The sequence below is a fragment of the Sminthopsis crassicaudata genome, chromosome 2 (genome assembly GCF_048593235.1).
Source record: "Sminthopsis crassicaudata isolate SCR6 chromosome 2, ASM4859323v1, whole genome shotgun sequence".
NCBI lineage: Eukaryota > Metazoa > Chordata > Mammalia > Dasyuromorphia > Dasyuridae > Sminthopsis > Sminthopsis crassicaudata.
The window spans coordinates 325,699,042-325,719,146 of NC_133618.1; the positions used below are offsets into that span (position 1 = coordinate 325,699,042).

A 20,105-nucleotide genomic window follows, 5' to 3' on the forward strand; every position below is an offset into this window, starting at 1 on the left:
CACCTATAGGTATATAACTCAAAAAGTGATAAAAAAATTTATAGCTCTTAACAAAAAGTGTTATTTTAATAACTTCTAAATTTCCTGACGTACTTTTAAATTTTCTTGAGAGTCATAACTAGATAAAGACCGTTAGTTATGTTGGTAGTACATAGTAGATCATCTCAAATTCTGAGTTTTAAAATCTCGTTGTTTTATTTTTTTCCCCTTATGCTTAGATTTCTTAATCTCACTCCTCTTTTCCATTCCCCTCATAACACTGTAGTTATTCCAGATTCTCCTAGACTATAAAGGTATTGAATAGAAGCAAAAATTTAATTGCACACAGGTTTAATCCTTAGTATTAATCAGGAAGGATTGTTTTGGCTTGTCCAATTAATGCAACTGCTCTTATCAATAATCCTATGTGGTCAACATTTGAAATTTTTCTTGCTTTTGTATTTGCCATATTTACATAACTATTAAAGTTACTTTTCTGGAAAATATGAATAGGGGGATTGGAATAGAGTGAGAATTTTTCTTTAAGTAATATAGCAACGTGTTAATTGAGAATTTCAAATTTTTTGAGGAAAGGGACAGATAAGTATCTAGTACTAATGGTCTCTTGCAGTGGTGAATAATCTGAGTTTAGAAATGGGAGATAAAACTGAAAGAATAATTTATCAATGGGGGAAATTGTTGAAAATGTCGATTATAAAGATTTTGTTTAATATACACACACATTCACAATTTGGGTTTTCTGATTGCCACAATGACATTTTTATTGCCAATTGTCTTATGTGTTCTTGTATGGTGCTCTTCTTAATCATATTCAAAATTTAAAATAAGGAGAAGCTCAAGAATCTAGAGTTTATTTATTTATTTAGTTTTGGGCAGATATAAGGGGAAACAACTGAGAAATGATCTTAGATGAAGCTGGAGCATAGATTTTAAGGGGCCTTTCTTCCATTTTACTTTTACTGTTTGGATTTAGAAAACTATCCATTTCTATCACTCTAAGAAACCCTATCCCCCATATAGGTAGAATAGGGGAAGTACTATCATAAGCTGGAATTTACAATTGGATGATTTGGAAATCTTAGGGAATTTATTATTCTGAAAATACAGGAAAAAGGATTGTAACCTCAGTAACAATATTGTTATATTGCTAAAAGCTTAAAAGTAGCTGATTGAGAATGGATTGTTTTGAGGTAAGGTTAGAATGCGTAGGTAACAAAGTAGTTTTTAGAAGTAACAGTGTAACAAGGCTTAAAAGTACTATATTTGTAGCAGGGGCAAAATGAGTATATCAAAAATGAAATCATAATTCTATTTTTAATGTTTGGCTTATAAAAATTAAAAATTATTTTCCAAACCACCCCCTCCTTAAAATGTGGCATTTTTAATTCTTTAAAACTTTCTACTCCTTTAAAAATAATTCTCATTCTGTTATCATATCTGTTATGTGTATCATTTATGGAAAGGTTAAGCTACTAGCTGAAGAGGGTAAGATAAAATAGTTAATAAAAACATATTCTAGTGATGTAGTGCTTTTGATTTTTGATTCATTGGCTAATTCCCTTGTCATTCTATACACTGCTTCCCGAAAACGTGAGTAGATTTTTTCATAGGGTCTAGTAAAATGAGAAATTAGTAGATTGCATGTGTTAGTTATTTCAATCGTTCAGTTCATTCCTAAACCTTTATTGAAGTATATTTCTGTCTGTACTTCAGTCTTAAAAAATCCACATTTCCTAAACCTCAGCACTTTGAAGTCCTTTTTTTTTTTTTTTTTTTTTTTTTTTTTTTTTTTTTTTTTTTTACAAAGACATGTGCCTAACACTTACAAAAAAGAATTTGGAATTTCACCAACTCCAGACTGTTATCTACTAGGACTCATTTGTATCCTATGTGCAGTTGTAGGTGGGTATCAGAGCATGAGGGGAAAGGGCTGCGTGTATGTGTGATTGTAACTTGTGAGGAAAACAGTGACTTAGGCAAAGAGGAGACGAGTTTGTTTTTTCAGAACCATTTGATTCTTTGTGACCCCACTGGGGGTTTTCTTGGCAAAAATACTGGAGTGGTTTGCTATTTCCTTCTCCAGATCATTTTACAGAGTCACACACACACTGAATTTGAACTCAGTTCTTCCTTACTCCAGACCCAGAACTTTTGTCTCCGGTATCACTTTCTGGGCCCTGATGAAAGGGTATGGAAATATGAAAAGCCACAGGGGTATGCGATGGAATAAACAAAGTGAATATTTCTATTTGGTGACCCTGTTGAGATGGGACTATTGAGGATCTGAACCAATGAGAGGTAAAAGTGCTGGGCGAGCTGTAAAATTAGGTATTTGTAATTTCAACTAGGGGATGACTAGAACTTAAGTTACTCCCAGGACTGCTTTTTGGATGGCTGGCTAAAACACATTTTGTGCCACACCGGTGTGGATATTTTACATCTTGTACTTACAGGCGAAAAATCATCTGGAAGTAAAAAGTGTTTAAGGTGTGCATAGGATGTGGGTTCACATGAGGTTTATTTGGGTTTCAGGTCTAGTTTAGGAGATGTAAAGGCCTAGTCGGGGCGGTTACAATTCATGTAGTCTTCATCAGAAACAAGCTCTGCCTACAACCAGGCTTCTGAAGGGCTATTTTGGGATCGCATTCTACCGGGCTCAGAACAAAACATGCACTTTCTCAACCACACAGAGATCAGGAGACGATGCTGCTGGCCAGGAAGTGTGCACCGGGCGTGGGGCGGTGGGGGAGGGCCGGAGTGCGGGCCAAGGTGGGAGTCCCCCCTCCCCCTTCCTGCACCAACACACCAGAGCCAACGAGCTCGCATTCTCTTCATCCCTCGAAGGGTGGCGGCGGGGGAGGAGGCCGCCGAGGGAAGAAGGGGTAGAGGAATTATGTCATTCCTAACCTGCCCCTCCTCCATCTTACCCTTGCAGAAGTTCCAGCCCAACAACATCCGGGTCTTTCCAGCTGCTACAAGGCACCGCAGCTGTCGAGGGGGGAGAGGAAGGGGAGGAGGGAAGAAGAAAAGGGAGGGGGGTAGAAGAGGAGGAAGAGGAGGAGGAGGGAGTGGGGCGTGAACGCGCGTGCGCGCGTGCGCGCGGGAAGAGGAGGCGGAGGCGGCAGCGACATTAGAGGCGGGAGCGCGCCTGGGAGCGAGACAACCGGGTCTCGGCGCTTCCTCTGCCCCGAGCTCGGGGACTCGGCGGCGGCTGGATCGCTGGACCGGGTGGCTGGGGCGGGGGTGGGGGGAGGGGGGCGGAGAGATCGACTCGGGGCCGGCGAGGCCCGCCAGCGATGATCTCGCGGTTTGCTCCCCTCCGGGACCCGCTCTGCGCCTCCGATCCAATGCCTGCGATGATCTGAACGGCGGCGAGGGCGCCACGAGCCGGGGTCCCAGACACGTTCCGTCTCTTTCCCCCTTCCCCTTCCCTCCTCCCGGACCGACCCGGCCGGGCCCGGCCCGCGACGTGCGGTGACCCCCCCCCCTACCCCTTTTCCTTCCCCCTCTTTCCCTCGCCCCTCCCTAGCCGGGCCACCGCCATCGCCTCGGACCTAGGACCCGCTTCTTCTTCGGTAGCTTTCGGTAAGCGCCGCGCCAGGGAACGCAGGGCCCGGGAGGGGGAGGCCGCCCCGGGAGCTGCGCGGTGGAGACGGTCGCTCCTCCTGAAGGGGGGGAGGAGGAAGAGGAGGAGGAGGAGGTAGAGGCTGAGGTTGAGGCAGCAGCAGCAGCGGCCTGGCCAGGCCCGGGGCCTGTAAACAAGCTGGGGCGGCTGCTCGGGCACTCCCGGGAACACCCAGCAACCCCACCCCCTTACCCGGCCTCCCCCTCGGAGGAGAAGAGCGGACGGAGGAGCTCGGGAGGCGCCCGCGGGGAGAAGCTCGAGGGTTAACGCTTCCTCTTGGGGCGGGCGGCGGGGGCTGGGTCGGGGAGTGGATTGCTTGAGTCGGAGGAGGAGGAAGGGAAGGCGACCCTCCCCCACTCTTCCCTCCTTTAGTGTGTGTCTCTCCCCCCCCCTTCCGTCCCCCTAAGTCCCGACCTCTCTCTCGGCCTTCGCCAATCCTCCCCGTACTTTGACCGGAAAATTCGAGCTTGTTAGGACCACCGGCTTCCTTAACTTTTCCCCCTCTTTAGGGAGGTAGGAACGTGCTGGGTTTTGAAATGGCCCAGATGTCCCTTCCATCAGCTTGCGCTTGGTCCTCCTGCCCCCCGACTCGGGGGGGGGGGAGGGGGGAAAGAAGTAGAGAGGTTTTGACGGAGATGATCAGAATCCAAATGTGGGAACAGTTCTTACACCGGGGGCAGGAAGTATGTATCACTTTGCTCCAGGTTGTTAGTTGATTAAACGATATTTGCTTTGAAGTGTGTTTTGGGGAGAAACTGGAGAGAACATTCAGATGATGGAAAGGTGTCGGGGGAGAAGAGTAGGTGAGTCAGGAGCTAGTCTTGTGTAGTGAGGTTCGTAAATTTTGTCAGTCGGTTTATTGCAGGTAAATGGGAATCAGATTTATTAAAATGAATTGTATTGATTTTTCTCTTAGCCTTTAAAGTGTAGTCGTACAAGGAGGTAAACCATTCTTGGTCATTACAGTGTAGTTTAAGTACGGTGGGAGTCTCTCTGGATATTTTTAAACAAATTGTCTGAGATAATTTGCTTGTGGAAAAAACAACAAAAAAACAAAAAACTAGGTATTCATAAAAGCCCAAAAGGTTTCTTAATCCTGACAACGTGATCTAGTAAGCTCTCCTTCCTTCTTTCTTTTCCTCTTCTTGTACCAAACAGGGTGTTGAAAAAAATCACTAAATACTTTAATTTGAATTGTTCACTCTAAGAAGCCTGCTTAGTTTTGTCCATTTGTCTCTTAAGTCCATAGTGAATTGATGAGTAGGATACGTGTTTGAGAGGTGATTTAGCATATGGTAGTGCTAGAATAAAGTAATATTCCCCCCCACACACACAGTAACACATCTTTGGGTACTTGAATGGGCTTAAAGATTTCTGAATTTTTCTAAAAAAAAAATCTAAACTTTGTGAGATTTGAACTTCGTATACTTTTGAAATTGTTACATAAATGTAATTGTTAGTATTATGTGCTTCCAAAAGCAAATCGTCATTTGATTTTAGTAATATGTAATCTGGCACAACAGAGAAATTCGGGTCAGTTTGGGTTCAAATATGTAGGCAGCTTAGAATCAGTGTGACTTTGGGCAAGTCAGCATTTCCTTGGGCCTTCATTTTCCTTATGTGTAAAAATGAAGGAGTTGGATTACAAGATTTCTAAGATCCATTCCAGGTGTGACCCTATACCCTTCCGTGAAGAGAGCCTCTATAAGCTCAGAAATTTTTAGAGTTGAAAGAAATCATCTAATGGTATGTCCTTATTTTTCAGATGAGGAAATAAATGCTTGAGAAAAGTGTAACTGATCCAGCAATTTCTCACTTGATACATAAAATAATGTGTTTCAGTTTTTTGATTGAATACATTCAAGCACAAACTACATCCCTTCTGTGATCAGGAAGTATAGAATCCTAATGATTTTTTGGTTAGCTCATATATATGGAGCACATTTCTAAATCTTGTTAGGAATATTCTCAGTTTATATATTTCAGTGATAGCATTTTTCAATTAATTTTTCAATTAGTTATAATTTAACATTTCTCATTGTATTTTCATTGTGTTTATAGTCTGAGATCCAAAGAAGTTGAAACCTGATAAACCTAAATATATTCTTTTGATTTTTCCATGATTCCATAATTGCTTTTTTGAGAATTTTATATAAAATATTTATTTTATATAAAGTTATTCTATAATATGTAAAATTCTATATTACATATAAAGTATTTCAGGATTATAATCTCTATTGAGTGTTGTTTGAAGTATTTATTTTTCATATATAACATACAAACATACATCCTTTCAACATTGCTTTTCATTTGTTCTCTGGAAAAAAGTATTCCTGTAGAGAACCTTTGTTAATTTTTTTCCCCTTTTCGGAAATCTAGGGATATTGCTATGAGAAATTCTTGGGAGGAGGATGGAGGTAACTAGAGAAAAGTTAGCTGAAACTACAGGTCTGTACAAGCCGTTCACACTTGATAGTTGATATGAATGGCAGTATAACAGCATATCATAAAGGTTTTTCTGACAATTCAAGCTGGATCTTGCTTATGTTAACTTGATTTACATATTTTAAAATTTTTCCATAATTTATTATTTACTTAAAATATTAAGCAAGTAAGAAAAATATATTCACTTAAGCCCTCTGCATTTGGTATTTTTTCCACCATGAAACTAGTACCACCATTAAAAAAAGAGAATGATAATGATCCATGAATATCTGGTTCCAGTTGACCTTTAATACTCATTAAATGAGTTGATGAATATTGGATCTGGAATAAAAAAAGAACTGAGTTCAGATTCTTGCAGAACTCTCCCAACTGTGGGAAACTGGACAGATTCTATGCTTCAATTTCTTTATCTATGAAATGGGGATAATAATTGAACCTACTTCCCAGAGTTGTGAGGGTAAAATGAAAAGTTTGTAAAACCACTTGTAAACTTTAAAGTGACATACAAATGGCATTGTTAATTATCATTAGTTGTTCAATTGTTTCCTACTCTTCAAGGCCCCATTTCCTTCACATTTAACATTTGAGAAAACTGAAGCAAACAGGTTAAATGACTTGTTGAAGGTCACGCAGCTAGTATGTGCATGGGGCCATATTTGAAATCAGGAAAGATAACTGTTTTGGATATCAGGCCCTGACCCATTATCCACCTAGCCGGCCATTAATATTAGAATTTTTTTGTTATTCCCTTTTATCCATTCTGCAGTCCGGGGTTGATGTTCTAGTGATTGTTCCTCACCCAGCACCTTGTTTCTTCCATCTGTGCCTTTGTACAATGTGTTTGTTCCCCATGACTGGGATGCGTACCTTTTTCCTCTCTGCCTTTTTAGAATAATTAACTCTAGTTTCAAGTCAAAGGCTCTGTTTGGGCTTCATCTTTTCTATAAGGTCCTTCCTGATCTATCTCACCCTTTCCCCCACCCCAGCTGGTCATACTGCTCCAAATTCTTTGGCATTTACTTTATATGTATTTTGTATTTGTATCAGTTAGAAACCTTTTTATAAAACTCTTGCTATTTGCCAGGCACTGTTAGCCCCTTGCTATGATGACAGTGATGTAAATGAAACAGTTCTTACCCTCAGAGGGCATAAAATGGAGAGACTGACACATTCACATAGGTATGTACAAATTGAGGGCTGTACTTAACTGTATACTTGCTTGCCACTTTGCCAGAATTCAGACTGCTTTGAGGGTATGTGCTCCTCTGGTTTTTGTGTTCTCAGTAGGTGATTTATGAAATACTTACTCATTGATTGACCAGGCATCAGTTCTACCAGAATTATGGAAGAATTGAATAGTAATGTGAAACAAAGTGTGCCACTGTCAAATATGTAGTAAACCTTGGATAAGGGAAGAAGTATAGTAAGGCAACTAGTTAACAATAATGAGACTGACTCGCCAACTACTGCACTAAAAAAGGCTCTTAGATAACAATTAAATGGCTTTATGTCCTCAAAAGTAACATGATAGGACAATTCATTTCCTTTTTTTAATCCCAAACCATTTTTATAAAGAAATGTTTTAAAATTTAATTGATTAGACTATAATAAAGCTGGACTTCTGATCTCTTAGGCAATTGTATTTATTAATAATGATACTAAAATACAAAGTTGAGTTCATTCTCACCCTCCCTACCTCATCCACATTAGATAGCTAAATTATACACTTCAGATTGGTCTTGACTTTTCCATGATACACTTTTAGAGAATTTTACCTTTGTATCTCCTAATTGTAGATCAGCTAATTCAGTTTCCTGTAGCAGAGACGAGGATCTAGAGAGAATGAATAAGAGAATGTATTTTCTCTAAAATGCTTGAGACTTTAAAATCCTGATAAAAAGGAAGACTATTAATATATAGTACTATTTTTTTTAAATCTCAGAAATGGATTTAAGAATGAGCAGTGGACAAACATTTAAATTTTCTTTTTTTTTTATTATAGTTTTTTATTTACAAGACGTATGCATGGTAATTTTTCAGCATTGACAATTGCAAAACCTTTTGTTCCAATTTTTTCCCTTCTCCCCCCCCCACTACCTCTCCCAGATGGCAGGTTGACCAATACATGTTAAAGTATTAAAACATCTAAATTTTCTACAGGCACTAATATTGTATGTAGGTATCCATTGAGTGCCTTAAATTAACATTTCCATGATCCCCACATTTGTAGCCTAAATTAAGAGATCTGAATCTATAGCATAAAAATTCAGAGCTTAATGTTGTAATTGTATAACAAATACATTTTCTTAATAGCCTTCTGAAGCAGGTAGTTTAAATGGCTTGCCTATAGTCACATAGTAGGGGCAGCTAGGTGCCAGTAGATGGAGTGCTGGGTTTGAAGTCAGGAAGACTCATCTTTCTGAATTCAAATCTAGCCTTAGACACTTACTAGTTATGTGACCCTGTGCAAATCACTCAATGCTGTTTGCCTCAGTTTCCTCATTTGTAAAATGAGCTGGAAAAGAAAAGAGCAAAGCATTCTAATATCGTTGTCAAGGAAGCCCCAAATGAGCTTATCAATAGTCATCATAATATTTTCACTTTTTTGTTGTTTTTTGCTTGGTTTTTTCCCTTACTGTGTTTTTTCCCTTTTGAGCTGATTTTTCTTACCCAGAATGATGATTATGGAAATATGTTTAGACTATACATGTTTGACTATTCTTATAGAGCAATAGAATTCTGCATTTTAAAAATAGGGTTATCAACAGGACTAAAAAAACTATTGAATAATTAGATAGTAATAAACAAACCAGGTTTCATATCTCTAGATCTATTTTGACACCCAGGTCCATTACTCTTTTCTCTATACCAAATTATTGGCAAGAGGCTGTACAAATTGAAAGACCACTAGAAATTCAAAGAAAACAACTTTTTTCCCCCCCCTTTAAGGGATAATGTTTAGTATTATTTTGTGATGCTTGCTTTCCACTTAACAGTGTTAGGGCTACATTCCAATCAATGCCATTTGAAAATAAATATTATTCCACTCCTTAATCTAAGAATAATTAGAACTTTTCATCTTTGTTTAACATAAGAAATTTCTGGCATTTTAAAAAATAAAGAATGGGATGAATTAAAGTTTTCAACTATCTGCTAAGGAAATTTTAGAAGGTTTTTTTTTGTTGTTGTTGTTTTTGTTTTTTAATTGGGAGGTTGATTGGATTTAGGAACAGCTAAGGTCCCTTGTAGTTCTGATTTTTTTGATTCAACCAAAGAGTATGGAATTTGATTTAGCTGATTTTTAGAGATCAGGAAGATTATTTAATTGGGAAGAAAGCTTAGGAATATTCAATTTTTTTTTTTTTTTCTAAACTCATGCAATCTTGCTTGGTCTTAGTTTCCCCATCAATTAAAACCCCTTAGGGGACTGTCCCTCTCTAAATCATGACCTTTATGGTTAAAATAGCATTTTTTTTTTAATGTAAAAATATGAAATGAAAAGAAACATTTGACTTTATGGTCAAATGGTTTTATCTCCTTTCTATGCAGTTTTTAAAAGGGTTAGATTAGGTTTGAGGATTTATCAAAGTAATGTTAACTAAGTGCATCATAAATATCTTAGCTATCTTGAAAGAGAAATATCTAGGACCCAGTCTGAAAAGCCTTATGCCAGGCCTTAAGCAAAGTACAGAGGTTGAGTAAGAAACTGCATACAACTTTTAGTCTAAGAGGGGATATGACAAATACACATATACCTATCAACAGTAATATGGGCATCTGATATTCTACTGGGGAAAGGTCATTACTGACTTGGATCAAGGGAACTTTCATTAAGGAGGTGGCATTTGAGTTTTTGAAGACAACAATAATAGTAGTTAGCCAGGCACTGAGCTAAACACTTTACAAATGTCATCTTTCATTGTCATTACTAGGATGAAGGCTTTTTTTTTTTTTTTTTTAAACGGTAGAAAAAAACTGGAGCAAACAGAAGTTAAGTGATGTGCCCACGTTCAACAGCTATGTCTTAAAGCTAAATTTGCACACAGGTCTTACAAATTTCCAGGCCCAGAGCTCTATCCCTTGTGCCATCTAGTTGGACACACTAGAATTAACCAGATTGGGCATTACAAGCATAGGAAGTAGTGTGATCTGTTCCCTAATTGATAAATGGTCAAAGGATATGAACAGACAATTTTCAGATGAATTTTCAAAATTCAGAATTTATTAAAGCTGTTTTTAGTCATGTGAAAAAATTGCTCCAAATCACTATTGATTAGAGAAATGCAAATTAAAACAACTCTGAAGTACCATTTCACACCTCTCTGATTGACAGGAAAAGATAATGTTAAATGTTGGAGGGGATTGGAGAAGACTTAATACATTGTTGGTCAAGTCATGAAATGATCCAACCATTCTGGAGAGCAATTTGGAATTGTGCCCCAAAAGCTATAAATACTGTTTGATCTAACAATGTCTCTACTGGATTTGTATCCTAAGATCATAAAAAGGGAAAGTGATTGTATATGCAGAAATGTTTGGAGCAGTTCCGTTTTGTAGTGGCAAGGAACTGGAAATTGAAAGGATGCATCAGTTGGGGAATAGCTGAATAAGTTATCGTTTATGAAGATTATGAAGATTTATGAATACTGTTATTTTGGAAGAAAATCGGATTTCAGGAAAGCCTGAAAAGACTTACATGAACAGATGCTAAGTGAAGTAAACAGAAGCAAGAGAACATTGTACACAGTAACAAGATTTTATGATGGACATGGCTCTTTTTCAATGAAAGGATTCCAAGGCAATTCCAATATACTTGTGTTGGAAAATGCCATCCGTGTCCAGAGAGAGCTGTGGAGGCTGAATGTGGATCATAGTATTTTCACTTTTTTGTTGTTGTTTGCTTTTTTTTTTTTTTTCCCTTGTGAGTTGATTTTTCTTGCGCAACATGATGAATATGGAAATATGTTTAGAAGAACTGTACTTGTTTGACTGTTGTTCTTAGAACAATAGAATTCTGCTTCATTAAAATACCATAGCTTTTATAAACATTTTTGCATCCTTTTCCCTCTTTTATGATTGCTTTGGGATATAGCCCCAGTAGCACTGCTATATCAAAGGGTTTGCACTGTTTGATAGTACTGGGCATAGTTCCAAATCAGCACCACTATTCTATTTAATATTTATTCTGTTATCCATATTTGAATTGCTTATTGCCTTGGGGAGGGGGGAAGGGGATTTGGAACACAGAGATTTGGGGTGAATGTTAAAAACTATCTTTGCATGTATATGGAAAAATAAAATACTATTTTAAAAATTGTATGATCAAAGGTATAAATCAGGAAAATGCAGGGAACATATAGTGAGTACTCCAGTTTGGCTAGTATTGCATATGTAATATGAAAGAAATCTGAACAAGTAAGGTAGTAGCAGGTTATAGAAGTTGTTGAATTCTAGGCTAAAGTGCAAATTTTACTCTAGGCAATAATAAATCATTGGGAGGTTTTGGACAGAGAGATTTGACCAGCATTCTGTATAAAGAACATTGGACTGATAGAAGTTTGACAGTTAAATGTATTGCTGAAGAGAATATAGTGGAGGTGTTAGAACCCATCTGAATATTCAACTAGTCTAGGTAGATGATAACAAAAACTTTAGTAGAATGGCATTTCCAGTATAAACCCAGGGGATACTCTCCATTGGTTGAAGACTTGCCTTTTTTTTCAGAATCTAATTCATGTGCCACTTTCTTCAAGAAGTCTTCCTTGATTCTTTTCTTAGCTGAACACAGTCCCTCCCTCTTCAGATTTCTCATAGTTCATTGCCTGAACCACCTCCATGCATTGGGACTAGGATGGTAAAACAAGTAGTAATTAAGTGTGGCATCTATTTGACTGAATGTGAGACTTGAGAAAAGTCACAGATAACCCTAAAGTTATAATATTGTAGGAAAGATAAATGATGGGTTTGTGTGTCTCTCTTCCCTATCCCCATTCCCAAATGTAGAAATCATACATTATTATGGGAGAAATCCTATTTTAGAATTATAAAAGTGGTAGGGACTATCATTTCTACCTCTCTCATTTGACAGATTTGACTTAGAAAGTCAGGCTGAGGGAATTAAGTGACTTGGCTTAACTAATAAGTGTCTGGGAGTTAAACCCAGAACTTTTTGACTCCTAGTCCAGCATTCTATCCACTATACTCACCTGCTTATAATTGCTATAATTGCATTCCCTCATCTATATTATGAGAGGTTTAAGATTTCCTAGATCCCTTCCAGTTCTAACATTAAAAGATCTAAATGTTTTTTGAGGATGGTTTGTAACTATGAATAAATAAAGGCTTAATTGTTATAATCAAGGAAATCTTCCCAAAATACCTTTATCTGTAAGTATTTTATGCATATTTTATGCCCATATCTATGTCCATAAATAAATGCATATCCCAAGTACTGAGTATCTGAGTACTTAAACTCAATTTTTAAAACTGTGAATCCTTCATCTTCTTGCCAAATATACTTCTTTCTTCCAGCTCCTTTATTTTTAATCATCAGCACCACTATTCTTTTTTTCCCCACTTAATAGTATATTTTTTTCAATTACATGTAAAGATAGTTTTCAGCATTCACTTTTGTAAGATTTTTGAATTCCAAAATTTTTTCTACCTCTCTCCTTTACGTCTCCTTTCCCCAAGAGAGCAAGCAATCTGATATATACACAGACACATACATGCACACACACATACATATATACACATACATACCTACATGTATAATTAAAAAAACATTTCTATATTGGTCATATTTGGGGAAAAAACAAAAGGGAAAAACCACGAGAAATTAAAAAAAAAATGGAAATAGGATGTTTTGTTCCATATTTAGCCTCCATAGTTCTTTTTCTCATAATGGATGACATTTTCCATCCCAAGTCTATTGGAATTAATTGTCTTGGGTCATTTATTGCTGTAGTTGATCATCCCATAATCTCTAAACTATATACAATATTCTCCTGGTTCTGTTCATTTCACTCAGCATCAGTTTGTGCAAGTCTTTGCAGACTTTTCTGAAACCAGCCTGCTCATCATGTCTTATAAAACAATAGTATTCCATTGCATTAAAATACCTTGACTTATTCAGTCATTCCCTAATTGATGAGCATCCACTAAATTTCCAATTCCTTGCCACTACAAAAAGAACTCACAGAAACATTTTTGCACATGTGGGTCTTTTCCCCTCTTTTATGAACGCTTTGGGATATAGCCCCAGTAGCACTGCTATGTCAAAGGGTTTGCATTGTTTGATGCAAATGAGGATCACTATTCTTGCAGTTATATGAGGTAATATGATAGGAAGGAAGAAAGGAATCCTTTATTAAATGTCTACTCTGTACTTTACAAATATTGTTTTATTTGACCCCTGCAAAACCATTTTATAGATGAGGAAACAAAATGTCTTAAGATTAGATTTGAACTCGTCTTTCTAATGTTGAAGCACAGTGCTCTACCCACTGAACCATCAAGCTTCCTAGATGGTAGTATAGAGGGAAAAGCATTGGATTTGGAGTCCAAAGACCTAGGTTTGAGGTCTAAACTGTATTATGTAATTTATTACCCATTTTATTCTCCATTGGTTGAATATTCTTTAAAACCTAACTCATGGGCTACTTTTTGCACTGTGTTTTCTTTGACCTTTTCTTATAGTTTGCTACCTGGACCGCTGCTGTGCACTTATTTCACTTTTTCTTGTATTCTAGGTGTTAGTGTACATGTCTTTCCCCAGATTCTTAGCTTCCTGAGATTAGAATTTATTTACCTTTATATTCCCAGTACTCAACACAGTACTTGGCAGATAATTGTTGTTCAGTCATTTTAGTTATGTGAACCCTATTTGACTGGAGTGTCTTGCATTTCCTTTTCATTTACAGATGAGGAAACTGAGGCAACAGATTTGTACTCAGGGTAATGAGTTTTCCTGGTGCCAGGGGTGGCACACTATCCACTGCACCTCCTAGCTACCAAATAGAAAGTGCTTAGTAAATAGTTGAAATGATTGCAAAGAAAGTTTCTAAGCTTTAGAAATGTGTACAGAGACCACTTTTTAAATTCTTAAATACTAATTTTACAGAAAATAATTAAGTTACTAGGCACTACCAAAAACATTTTTTTTTAAAATATTCAGTGGAAATGGAAAGAACTCTGTCTAATAACAGTGCTGGAAATGGAAAGAAGTCAAAGAAAAAAAATACTGTGGTGCTTATAAAGGTTATTACTCTTTATAGATTATGTGATATGACCAATTTCTTTGTTTTTATTTAATTTCCTTATAAGCAACCATAGAACCATAGATAGGACATAGGACTAGATTCTCATTATACAGATAACAAAACTGAAACTGGGAGAAATTAAGTGAACTAGCCCAAAATCCTACAATGAATCTGTTTATAAAAGGACTGTAATTCAGTCTTCTTTACTAAGTTACTTTCTTTATCCTAGTTAATATCCTAAGTCAATAAATCATACACAAGCATTGACTCTGTCCTGTAGATAGAAGTAAAAATAAACCAGATCCTCTTAAGGACTTCATATTAAATACAAAGTAATTTTGAGAGGAAGACTGTGCTGTCAGAAAAAATATTATTTAGGAAGTAGCATTTAAGCTGTGCTTTGAAAGAAGCTAAGGATTCTACAAGGTAAAAGTGAAAAAGAATTAAATGCATTTCACACATGGCAAGGAACAACATGTACAAATGCATGAAGACTGAACATTAAATGTTATGTTTAGTGGTGACTAAACCAGCCAGTACAATTGTATTAGAATAGAGAAGGGGGAGAGAAATATGAAGAAAGATAAATTGAAATCTTTTTGTGTAGAACATTTTAACTGTCAGGATGAGGAGCTTATATTTCAGAGAACAGGTAGGAAGTGGGCATTTTTGAGTAGGGGTAGAATGGTCAGACCTAAGTTTTAATATCAGTTTGGCAGCAGGCAAGGTCTGGGAGGAGGAGAGAGGAATAAATTGAACAAAAGAGGTACTAAAGACAGAGAGACCAGGTAGGAGGCAGGGTGAGTGATGATGGGGATCTGAAGTAGGGTAGAGAAGGAGGTGAAAGGAGAGACGGGAACAGATGGAAGAGATGTTTCAAAGGTAGGAATAACAAGACTTGACAGCTGAGGGTTTGAAGTTGTGAAATTCATTGTTCTCAACAAAAAGAAGGAAATTTAGGGGAGAGATGGGCTTAGAAGAAAATACAAAGAGCTCTATTTTGGACATGCTGAATTTGAAATACTTCTAGGACATTACCAAGTGGGGATGTCTAACAGGAAGCATGTATGACTGGAGTTCATGAGAGAAATGAAGGCTGGATATAAAGAAATGGTAATTATCAGAATAGAGTTAATTTTAACAAGATAATTGACATGGTCAATTGAGTGGAAGCTGAATTAAAGTGGGAAGAGATGTCTCAAATAGAGAGACCAGATGGATATTTGATAGTTTAGGAGAGAGGTGATAAAAGCCTGAATTAGAGTGGGTTAATTTTTGAAGGGAGAGAAGAGAATGATGTTTAGGAGAGGCTGTGAAAGCAGAAAATTACAAGATTTAACAAGTATTAGTTATGTGAGGTGAGTAAAAGTAAGGAAGTTAAAGATGAAATCAGGGTTATAATTCTGGATAACAAGAGAGTTGGTAGTGTTCCCTATAATCATAGGAAAGTTGGAAAGAAGTAGGAGTTGGGGAAAAGATAATGAGTTCTGTTTTGTTCATGTTCTTGAGATGTTTACCGGACATCCAGTCTAGAGGCCAAAAGGCAAAAGTTGATGGTATAGGATTAGAGCACTGGGCAGAGACTGGGGCTAGATATTTAGGATCATTTGCATAGAGTTGATAATTGAACTTAACAGAGATGGTGAGATCACTAATAGAGATAGTATGGAGGGGAAAAAAAAGGGTCAAGAACAAAACTTTATGGAATCCTCAGTTAGTGGTTGTGAAGTGAATGGAGAATTTAGTAAGACTGAGAAGGAACCTTCAGATAGGCAAGAGCAGAATCAGAAGAGAACAGTGTTGTGAAAACCTAGAGAGGAAAGAGAACCCAGAAGGAGAAAGTGATCATGTGTCAAAGACTGCAGAGATAAAGAAGGATGCTATTTGAGTAAGGGCTATTAAATTTGGCAAGGGCAGTTTCAGTTGACTAATGAGCTCAGAAGCCAGATTGTAGATAGGTTAATAACAAAGTTAGAGAGAAGGACTTGGAAGGCCCATAGTCTAGAATTTCCCCAGGAGTTTCTCCAAGAAGGGGCCATAACAAGAACAATAGCTAATGTGATTGATTATTGAAGGAAAAATGGGAGCAACATGGGGTGTTTGTTGACAGCAAGAAATACTCCATTATACATAGAAAGTTTGAAGATTTGAAAGAGTGGGTTTAAAATGGGAGCAATCTTCCCAAGAATATAGGAGGTGCTGGGATCAAGAGGGCAAGGAGATGGCATTGACAAGAAGTGTTACCTCTTTATCCAGAACAGAAGTTAAGGAGAAAAAAGTGGGCAAGATATTTGGATGAGGTAGAATAGGAAGAAAGAGGAGAAGAGGGAGCTTTGAGCAAAGCGGGGGTGGGGGGGGTGGGGGTGGGGGTGAAGTTTTGCTTTCGGTGAAGTTGAAATCTTCAGCACTACACCAGAAAGAAATCATCTTAGTCTTAGTTTACTCTTTTTTTAATTTTGGTGTAGATCAATTTACTGCAGATGGGACTTATTTTTCCAATACAAATTAGCTATTGTTTTATACTTTGCCCTGAATCACATAGCAAGTTACTTATCTGAGGTAGGACTTCAATTCTATTCCTTCTGACTCATAAGTTGGCTCTCCATACACCATTATACTGCTTCTCTCCCTCATTTTAATGATGAGGATACTGATGTTCAGAGAAGTTAAATAGCTTACTTAGGACAATTAGAAATTAAACTCGTGATTCTTTACTTCTTGTTGCTTTTTCTTTTATATCATAATTAGGAAAGAAGCAATCTTTCCAGTATTTTCTATTAAAATTTTTAAGGTAGAAATTATCATCTTAATCCATGTGATCAGCTTCTTGTTGATGAGAATCTAGTTCAAATTTGAAATTTTCTTTATTGAGTCCTCTAGCTCACAATGAAGGATGAAATGATTAAAACAAGTCAAGACATTAAATGAAGAAGTGTTTGGACTAGATATATTTAGTTAAAACCTCTGTCCAAAATACATAGAAGTCATTAAAATATATATAACTTTTCAAAAGAATAACATGTTTTCAATGAACATAAGAAAACATTTCAAATCGCTAATATAAAAAATGTGATTTAAAACAAGCAAACTGTCAAAGATGACAAAAATGCTGAAATAATTGATATTTCAAGGGCTATAGTAAAACCAGGCATTATTAGTGGCATTGTCAATTGATCCTTCCTTGTTCTTTTTTTTTTTTTTTTTTTTTTTCTCTTAACAGCTGAAGGCCATCTCTAGTTGTCCAGATATAAATTTTGCCATTGCATCCAGATGGGTTCTGGATATTTCTGAGGGGAAAATGAGGCAGGTGATTCTTGTCCAGTTTTCCCTCACTTAAATCTAGTTCACTTGCATGTCATGGCATCACTTCCCTTTTTGTCATGGTCTTCGAGAATGAAGGACAAACAGCAACATGTGGAAAGCATTAAACCTCCTGCAGCAACTAAACAATTTTCTTTGTTTTTTGGTTAGGTCATCTGCTTAGCTTCATAATCTTGTTTGCAGGTTATGATGTTTTGAGGATGTTCAACATACCTGTATTCAAAATAACACCATTCTAAGGAACTCTCAGAGTTTTCCTCTTTTGCATTGGTCTATATACAATACCTGTATTATAAGTTCCATAGGGGCAGGGAGAAGTTTTTTCCTCTTATCTTCTCAGTTCATAGCTTATAAAATTTTATGAAAGCGGCATACTTGTTACGCTGATGGAACTTTTTTGTCTTTGTAAAAGTTAAACATTTTTTTTTTTTTTATTTGTTTATTTGTACCATAAAGTGATCTTATATTTGTTGATGCAATGAGAGAGAAAATCAAGGCCAGCTTGATTTTGCTTTGCAAACTAATAACATAAAATTTAGATTATAGAAATGTTTAAAAGTTCTATTACTTCAGAAAGACAGCTTAGTTAGTAGAAATAAAAGTAATCTTACTTGACAGTAGAAAATTGGTGAGGGATTTATAGAATCTTTTGATGTCTTGGGGAAGTTTTCAATATAGTTTATTTCTAGAGAATATTCAGTTTGAGGTCTTGTCATTCTTTAGTATCTTTATTTCCTTTACACATCGATACCACTCATTCAAAGTGAGTGAGATTCTTGTATTTGAAGATATTACTGCAACTTATTTAGTTAGCTGCATATATACCCAACTGGTTTTTACATTGTATTTATTTGCTATGGTCATTAGCATAAGAAACTCGTCAAATACAGATGCATTTTTTTTATTTGTACAGAAATTGAATCTGAATTTAAACAATTTTTTCACTAAGTACTTTGAAATAATAAAATTTTCTAAACTTTCATAAACTGTCTGAAGCTAGATCTTGATATTAGGAAACATATGTCATTGGTTCTTATCAACAATGAGGTGATTCAGACCAGTTCCAATGGTCTTATAATGAAGAAAGCCATCTGCACCCAGAGAAAGGACAGTAGGAACTGAATGTGGACCACAACATAGTATTTTCACTCTTTTTGTTGTTTGCTTGTATTTTGTTTTTTTCTCATTTTTTTTTTTTTTCTTTTTGATCTGATGTATCTAGTGCATCATGATATTTGTGGAAACATATATAGAGGAATTGCACATGTTTCGCATATATTGGATCACTTGCTGACTGGGGGAGGGGCTGGGGGAAAGGGAAGGGGAAATTAGAGCACAGAATTTTGTAGGAGAGTGACAAAAATTATGTATAAATTTTGAAAAGAAAAAATTATAATTAAAAAAAAGAAAATGTCATAAGAAGTCATGTGACTTCCTCCTTTATCCTTTCAATTTCTTAGAAGTTTTAGTCAGTTTGACTTAGTGTAACAAATATAATTAGTTGGAGAAAAAAAAAACAAGTCATTAAAATAAAATCTCATCAAATTGGATTTTCTTGTTCATGAGGCTTTTTGAATTGTTAGTATTACAGTTTCACATTAGAAATTAATATTGTATGTTGTAAAATTACCCATGCATATATCTGGTAAATAAAAATTATATTATTTAAAAAAAAACAAAAAACACATAAATAAATAAATAAATAAAATCTCCTGGCTTCCTACCATCTCCAAAAAAAATAATAATATTGTATTATCAGATGTATATAGAAGAACATGATATTAATTTGCTACTATAAAAATATTTTTATTGGTTGAAAAAGGGATCTCTGTATTAACAACTGATACATAGTGTTTTATGCTTTGCATAGTGTTTTCTTCAGAGTCCCATGAGGATAGTAGTGCTAGTGTTGTTATCCCCATAAAGATGCTGACACTAAGGCTCAGAAATTGATTTACATAGGGTCACACAAGTAGTAAGATTTGGAGCCTGAATTTGGGGGAAAAAAATTCTCAACTAAATGGCCAGTGTTTTTACTTACATACCGTGAAGTTTTCCTCCTTATTAGGAAAAGAACAAAAGAAAGTAGCATGATTTAATAAGTTAGTAATAGGAATGCATATCAGAGGCTTATATCTTTTAGCCTTGACTTTCTAGCTTCATGAACTTGACTGATCACTTAATCTCTGTTTTAGCATAGTGACACACTCCTGGGACAAGATACACACTGAGATAACATAACACTGCTTGAGATTTTAGAATACTATTGTATTTTGTGGTATCATAGTCTAATCTGAAGAATATTATGGAAAGAAATCAGTCATTATAAACAAATTTTTTTTGAGTGTTTTTCCATTTGTGACATGTTACGGGCATAAACCCAGTTGGGCATATGCCTAAATTGTTTTTTAAAGATCATATGGTCAAAGATTTAGAGTTAGGAGGGACTTAGA

The 20,105-nt window shown here is 36.4% G+C and overlaps 1 protein-coding gene across 1 annotated transcript in view; it reads left to right on the plus strand.

The window, feature by feature from the left end:
* The first annotated feature begins 3,101 nt into the window (after positions 1 to 3,101).
* Positions 3,102 to 20,105, plus strand: part of PPM1A (protein phosphatase, Mg2+/Mn2+ dependent 1A) — a 46,491-nt gene continuing 29,487 nt past the window's right edge. Inside the window, exon 1 of the mRNA XM_074290280.1 lies at positions 3,102 to 3,585. The gene's annotated coding sequence lies outside the window, so the exon portion shown is untranslated. The remainder of the gene's footprint in view (positions 3,586 to 20,105) is intronic.